The sequence below is a fragment of the Silene latifolia genome, chromosome X (genome assembly GCF_048544455.1).
Source record: "Silene latifolia isolate original U9 population chromosome X, ASM4854445v1, whole genome shotgun sequence".
Lineage (NCBI taxonomy): Eukaryota > Viridiplantae > Streptophyta > Magnoliopsida > Caryophyllales > Caryophyllaceae > Silene > Silene latifolia.
Genome location: NC_133537.1, coordinates 110,034,950 through 110,043,425, shown reverse-complemented (window position 1 = coordinate 110,043,425; position 8,476 = coordinate 110,034,950).

The following is an 8,476-nucleotide window of genomic DNA, read 5'->3' as shown; positions in this document are numbered from 1 at the left end:
ATAAGTAAGTTATTCCCTAATGTGTCCGCTTTACGGAAATTAAATATTGTTTACTAAACAGTTGAACACTATACTACATTCAGTTTTGATTGTGGAGCTCACGTGTTGAGGTATTTGAGTATGTTGGACTTTGTGAGATCGGTGATTAAGCGAGAATCCGGACAATTATCGGGTAAGAAACAAGTTGAACAAGTATATGTACATGAAATCAGTATTTTGAAAGAAACTGTTTGTTCATTAATTTCATCTATAATTTCTTACAATTGCGAGAGAATGCCGATTTTGAAAGTCCGTAATGATGCAACTACTTTCATGGGATGCAAATACTAGAACGATGATCCGGTTCTTTAATAACTTTTGCATATCAAATCCCCATTCATTCATAGTATCCGCGATATTTAAAATAGTAACGAGCCATGCTTGTCCGTGTATATATTTTGAAATATTTTATGTGTTTTTACGATATAGGAGTATAAGTAGCAAGATGTGCTTGTCTATGGTGGTGATATGATGTGAAGCGGGGAGATCGTTCTTGATGTATGCAATCAAGTCGACAAAGTGAGACCTGGGATTCACAAAAGAATGTTATTAGTGATTATGGTATAAGCAGGGAGATTTAACTTGTGGTGGATACAATCAAGTATTATGTTAGTATAGTATTAGATGGTATATGCAGGATCTATCAAGTATCCTAGTGAATATGTTATTAGTCATTTAGTTGGGTGCTAATCTGCTTATTGAGTAGATCTCCGTTTGTAATAGTTGACTTTTAATCAATGGAAATTTAACGTGGAAGATTTATAAAGCGTCGATTCGCAAAATTAGACCGAGATTCACAAAAGAATGTCCGAGATTCAAAAAAAAAAAAAGGACGATATTCACAAACAGATGGATTCACAAAATAAGTCGATAAAATGAGACCTGAGATTTACAAAAGAATAAGAATGTCTGAGATTCAAAAAAAAAAAAAAAGACGATATTCACAAAAGATTGATTCACAAAACAAGTCGATTCACAATATTAGACCTCGGATTTATATATTGTCATTCACACGGTAAGATTCATGAAATAATATTTAAATTGTGTCGTTCACAAAATAAGACCGTTTAGCCAGTTGACCGTTCCTTTCTAATAAGATTACGAATCTTCCTAATAATCGCGAAAATTAGACCCAAGATTCACAAATTAATACCAACAAATAAGATTTCCAGGTCTTTTGTACATATTAAGATTTAAGATTCATAAAAAAACCTCTTACATTCACAAAAGAATCTCTCAGATTCACAAAAATAAGATAAACAAATAAATATGTTGCCAAACTAACAGACATTCCAGGATTCACAAATTAAGATATGTGATTCACATAACAAGACACCGGATTCACGAATTAAGACCTGGGATTCTTTTTGGATTAAACCGTCATTTACATGTTTCAAACATTTCATCTGTGTTAATTATTTACCACACATACACATTTCTAGACTTTTCTACCCATCGTGGCAAGTGCCATGAATGTTGTTATTTACAACGTTTCACACACAACATTCATTCATTCTCTTTATTTCAAACGTTTCACACCAAACACATTTCAACTCTATCCATTGCATCTGATGCATCTCTTTGTTTCATCAATCGGTTCGTTTTTATATAAATAGGTTTTGTTTCACATCTCTTTGTTTCATTCTCTTTGTTTCATCAATCGGTTCGTTCCTATAAATAGGTTTTGTTTCACATCTCTTAGTTTCATTCTCTTTGTTTCACATATATTTATTTAACCCTCCATACCCGTCTATCCCGAAACTTCAAACTTAATCCATAGTAAATTCCCTCTAAAACCATTATGTCTTCTAATAATTCATCGATGCATCGTATGAAGAATCGATGGCTATGAATCGATGGCTATGAATCGATGCATCCTTTGATTCGATAGAAAGTTTGGACGCCGTTAAAATAAATATCGTCGTCAAACTGCGATGTGCATTCTTCATAATTTGCCAAGCACAATAGATAGGTTTGGAAAGGAGACTCTCTCATATGATCTTGACAGATTAGTAGGAATTATTCGGGGTGCTGGATTGAATTTAGTTCAAGCTATCCACCCGGCTATTACTGGCGATGGGTCGTTCAAGGGACATGCAATGATCGAGTTTGGAGGGGGAGATGAACGCAATTGCTTCCGTCAAGCGCGCAAACTGGAGCGCGCTTTTTATAATAATGAAGCTTCGAGGTGGTGGTTTGAAAACGTTAAACCTCCGTCCGGACCATATTTATGGGTTGCTAATAGAGATGATTTGGGACTGGTCGCATATTTGTATGCGAAGGGGCCTTCTTTTGAGTTCGGGACAATTCCGCTTGCATGGGAGAACGACCCGGTGGATTGGGTTGAAGGTGATAATGATGTTTTCAGTGATATTCGTTTTGAAATCCGTAACTACTTTCCGGATTATTAATTTGTACTGTATTTTTTTAAATGTTGGTTATATTTTATAATGTTGGTTATATTTTATCAACTTCAAAGATGGTGATTGGGTTGAAGGTGATAATGATCATTTTACTTTTATTTTATGTATTCATATCCTATGTATTCAATTAGACAAAGGTCATTACGAGTTGCGGATTTCAAAACAATCCGAAAAGGTAATATGCGGCACTTACAGAATAGAAGATGTACTTAGGCATTTTAAGATTTAAGATTTAAGATTCATAAAACAACCTCTTAGATTCACAACAGAACCTCTCAGATTCACAAAAATAAGATAACCAAATAAGATGTCCATATTTTTGGAAACGAATAAATAATATGTTGCCAAACTAAAAGACTGCTCCTTTCAAAATTGTCAGTGTCTTCTTCAATCATCATATCTATTTCTCAAGGCTTAAGAAGACTCTTTCCTTCATTATTCATCCTCATCCCCTTCCTCTTCTACTTCTTCGTCCGCTAGCTCTCCCTACGCAAAAGACACAGCTGGAATTAGAAAGATGTTTACAAACATTAAACAATAATAAAAGTGAGGAATTATATCAGGTTACTACATACAATCGTCTCATTCTGTGATTCACAAATAAAGATATGTGATTCACATAATAAGACCCAGGATTCACAAATTAAGACACGGGATTCACAAAGCAACCTCTGGGATTCTCAAAATAAGATAAACAGATAAATAAAATACTTGATTAATATCGATTTGTAGTTGCGTAGATGAATGCAAACCTGTTCCTTTGGAGGAAGGTCTGCAAAATCATATGGACAATTCCTTTTGTCGTGGTTGCCCTTGCGCTTACAGTTAGCACACAACCTTTTTGCTTTTTCCGCCTTCTTGATTGCCTTATTTTTCTTGCTCACCAACCGTTTACCACAGCCTTTGTTCCTAGACACATTCGGCGGTAAGATGTTGGTTTCTTCTGGAACCTTGCAGCCCAGTAGAAGCTCAATCTGTTGTTGTTTTGTCAACGGTTGAGTGTTTCCCTCTAGTTTTGTCCTGAATTCCTTGATCAACTTGGCAAACTCTCTCACATCCGACTCTTCTTTCCTTTTGAGCATACCAACGATTAATCAATCTCGGACCACACCACGACATTCCAATGCTTTGTTTTGTACTTGGTATTGTTGTATTTCTCTAACAGATTCCCATTCCAATCATAAATGTCACTTTTGAGTGCATTCTTGCTCCACCTTTGCAAAATATATTTATCAGGTATGTCCTTAAACTTTCCCGAACAAACCCAAATGATGTGACTGCATAAAATACCTCTCCTTTCAAACAGTTTACATGTGCACCTTACATCATTCGTGCTTCTCTTTGCACTCAACGCAAATTTTAGTCCTTTATTTGCATCCTCAACTAACGACACTTCAAAGTTCGTCACGGGATCTCAAGGCGGAGTGTATCCAACCAAACTGCAGGTATTTATTGAAAGCTTCACCTGGTTTTGGAACTCATAGAACATCGCATGGGTATAGCTTCTCACCGCTTGTGTCTCCCATTTTGACCCATACAAGAGTGTTTCGAGGATTGAATCGCATTCTCCTCTTCACGGAGCTTCAGCAGTGCATTTGGTGGTCGATGGCGCTTTCATAGCGCACCAAGAACTCGGTTAATGTCCCGTATTTGTTTTCAAACCGCTTAAAGAAACTATTAGCACTCTCTGACCTTTGTGTAGTTCGTAGTAAACCGCCCATTGGCACATTTCGAAATAAGCGGGTATCCATGTGTGTCTCGGCGAACTTCCCATTCAACCACGTATTGTCTTCCAAGGAGAAATCGTTCATGACTTTAAGCCACTTCTCTTCAAATTCCCCGGGCTCCAGGTCATCGTCCCATACAACACCGTTCAGACGGGTTAAAAAGTCGGTATCTCTACAAATTTTACTCCCAACCTTGTCGGTTATTTTCTTCATGATGTGCCACATGCAAAACCGATGTTTCGCTGTTTTGAACTTAGCTGCAATGAACAAAATCAAATTACCGACCGTCACCATCATTTTATAATAACTAAATTCACGCAGTTTCACATAACAAAGTCATACGATGCACTATTATGTAAATCTCAAGTCTTATCCTCAGATTCGGACTATACATTTTGTGCCTTATTCGCGATATAAGTACGTGAAACATATTTTTACCCCAGTTTCACAAATTCATGATCTAGTTTCGCATAATAAGCACTACGATCACATAAACAAAAAACCAAACAAATTATTACAACCATCATATTTTCCAGTGCCAACTAGAATCAACAAAACAAATGTAGGATTCACAATTTAATATGAAGTTTCACAAGTTAATAGGTACGATTTGCAAATTTCGAAACATACCAGAATCGCTTTAATTATTCCCAGGTCTTCGTCGGTGATTATGTAGTTGGGCTCTTTCCCACCCATAGCTTTAAATCGGTCAAATACCCACATGAATGACTCATCGTTTTCATGTTCTATAAGCGCACATGCAAATGTGATTGACCTTTTATGATGGTCAATGCCCGTGAAAGGCGTGAACGTCATGTTGTACTTGTTTGTACCATAAGTTGGGTCGTATGAAACTCCATCCCCAAACAGAGCATACGCTCTTTGCATGTCACAATTCGTCCAGAAAATCCTTGTCAATGCATTCTTGGAATCTTTTTCATAAACAAAGTGGAGCCCTTTTGTTTCAGCTAGGGTGTCTAAGCGTGATTTGAACATTTCCCCATCATGATTTCATTCATTAGACACTTCATTTCCCTCCGAAAATTTTTGAATTGCTTGATCATTGCCCGACATTTTGAAAACCACCCAATTGTTGAGTGCATAGTTGGTGTGTTAAGCTACGACCAACATTTGCTTTTGAATTCCTGACAATCATTTGCATATGAAATTCATTGATATTTTCAGCAAGTTTCTCAAATTCCTTATTTTTCACAACATCAAGCGGGTGATTGTGACCCTCAATAAACACGTCAACCATGTACTTGTTCTCATGGAACTTGAACTTTATCATTCTTTGGACATCCCCACCTTCTAATCTTTGTTATTCTTGTGGTTGACCCTTTGTTGGAACTCTCTGCCTCTCCTCCACCTTTTTTCACCCTACGTTTAGCGGTTGGTTTGTTCGGCTTGCTCTTTGTACTACCTATTTACTCGTTATTTCGATGCAACGGATTCATCCGCCTTTTCGCAACACCGGTTAGGGCAGTCGTCTTTTCTTCTTATTACTGACCTTCCCGATTGCAAACCATGCACTTTGTTCTGATAATATCATCACGAAACCTTTTGCTTGAAGATTTCCTTGATTTAAACCCACAAGCAACGGCGTCGTTTCATAAAACAAAGATCGGCGAGTCTAAGTCGATAAATGTTTTCCCAATCGCTGGTGTAAACTTTTCATCAATCCTATTTATCCATTGTTGGCTGCCACTCGGTGTGTAAGTTATAAGAGTAGTAGGTGTGGAAATAGTTGGTACTGTAGGGCTTGTTAACACAGTAGAGGTAGAAGCTTCACCGCAATTAACATTGGAATCAACAATTGAAAATTGTAGATTCACAAAATAAGCCAAAAGTGCAAGATAGGAGATTAACAAATAAAGTTCCACAATATTAGCATATAAGGTTCATAATCTATGCCACAAACCAAGTTTCTGGATCTAATAGTCTATATTTCAATAGATAACCTACTAGATACAAATAATTAGCTCTTATATTTACAAAATAAGCACTCGATTCACAAAATAGACAATGTTAAACAATCTACGCCACAAATCAAGCTTCATAATCTTATAGTCTATATTCACTAAATAACCTATCAAATTCACATAATTAGCTCTTATATTCACAAAATAAGCTCTCGATTCACAAAAAAGGAGAATAGCAAAACAATCTCAAAAAAATAACATCTCAAATTCATACAAGATTGATGTTTCTTCGGTTCAATTAGTAAGTTTTGCCAAACAGAGCAACATAGGTGATTCACAAATCAAGTTTCACAATAATAGCATCTAAGTTCCTCTCACAAAACAAGTTTCGGGATATTAGTCTACATTTTTCAAAATAACCTCTCGGATGCACAAAATTAGCTCCTAGATTCGCAAATAAACTTCTCGTGATTCACAAAACCAGACCAAAATAACGTCTCAAATTCATAAAATAGGGACAAAACAGAATACCTGTTGCACTAGCACTCTTATTAGGAGTCGCTGTAGTATCAGGAGTTAGAACTGCAACATTAGCAGGAACACTATAATAAGTAGGACGAAATTGATAAATTTCGATCAAATTCAGGATATTATAGCATACATTCACGAAATTACTTCTCAGATTTACAAAATTCACTATTAGATTCACAAAATAACCTCACATATTCACAAAATCAGGATAATAGCGAAAAAAAAGGAGATTACCTGTTACAACAGCAATATTATCACCAGTTACTGTAATGTCTGTAATCTCCATTGAAATTGAAGCTGCAACGTCAATTTGATCCTTATTAACAACTACAGTTTCACGATAATAATGTTTCAAATTAACAAAATAGTAGGAACACCATAATAAGTATGAATACAAGGACAACCATAGATAATACTGATACAAGACAATTAAAGCATTCAATGGTGCGGACTTGTGCAAACTTTTCAGAATTTGTCATCTTATTTAGTTTTAATCTTACCCAGGTTGTATATAGTAGTTATTTAAGTTTCACAAAATAACCTTCTAGTTTCACAAACTAGTGTCCAAGATTCACAAACTATAGGCTGAGATTCAGAAAATAAGGCCCAAGATTCAGAAAATAAGGCCCAAGATTCACAAACTAGGGTCTGAGGTTCACAAACTAGGGTCCAAGATTCACAAGCTAGGGTCCAAGATTCACCAACTATAAGAAATAAATAAATTGCATCGATAACGTTTAACAACGAGAGATTGAAAAATAAGGCCCAATATTCACTAACTATAGGCTGAGATTCACCAAATAAAATCCGAGATTCACTAAATAAAGTATCAGATTATTAGTTCAAATAATTAAAAAAAAAAAAAAAATGGGTGAAGATTATGAATTCACTTTTAAGAAAAGGTCAGGTTGTATGTATCTAGATATTTTGTTGATTTGTTAAAAACACTTCCATTCCCAAGAAAAGGACATTGAACAATCAGAAAGCATTCAATCAAAAAATTTAATATAGGGGTAATGCGAACAGGCAATGTTGACAGTTGTGCCAAATACCAGGGCCTATAAATTCCTAATTTCTAAAACATAATAGTATATCCCAATAACCTCTCTTCTCTCTTCTGTAAAACATTTCAAAAATCCCTATTGCACACAATGTCTCATTTATTTGTATTTCCCTATACTTGTGTTTTGGCGAATGTTCCAGGTTATATGAATCAAAACGGGAAGTATGTTTGTCCTGACCTCTCTAAATTGGCAGATTGTTTACTGAGCCAAGGTTATGAGATAGAGTCTTTGGTGCCTCATTATCTGCAGCGGACTTGTCATTTTATGGGATTAGTACTAATCCAATTTGGCACAAATGACAATGGTCGCAAACAGCTTTTAAGTTGCGGGAGAAGTTCGAGCAATTTGGGCGTACTAGATCCGAATGGTGGCTACCTATTCCCGAGTTCAGGGGCCCTTTCTATGGGTAGCATCAAGGCTTGATTCAAACTATTTTAGCTACACTCCGATGTAGAAAGAGTCTCATATTCATTTAAACATGCGGGAAGATCACTCGGTGATGCGGATGAACGCCGCACCTATAGCTATATCAATATTGCTCTATGTTCATTGCCTCGAACAAATAGGGGTGATTGATAAACTACACAAATATCATTTCTTGTTTAATTTTTCAGCTTTTCAGTTTATTTTATTTTTGAATGTTGTTGCTTTAAGTTTATTTTATGTTTGAATGTTGCCTGTGAAATTTTATGTGATGAAAAATTACAAGATTTTTAAGTTTTACTCAATATTATATTTAGCTCTTATATTCACAAAATAAGCACTCTAAT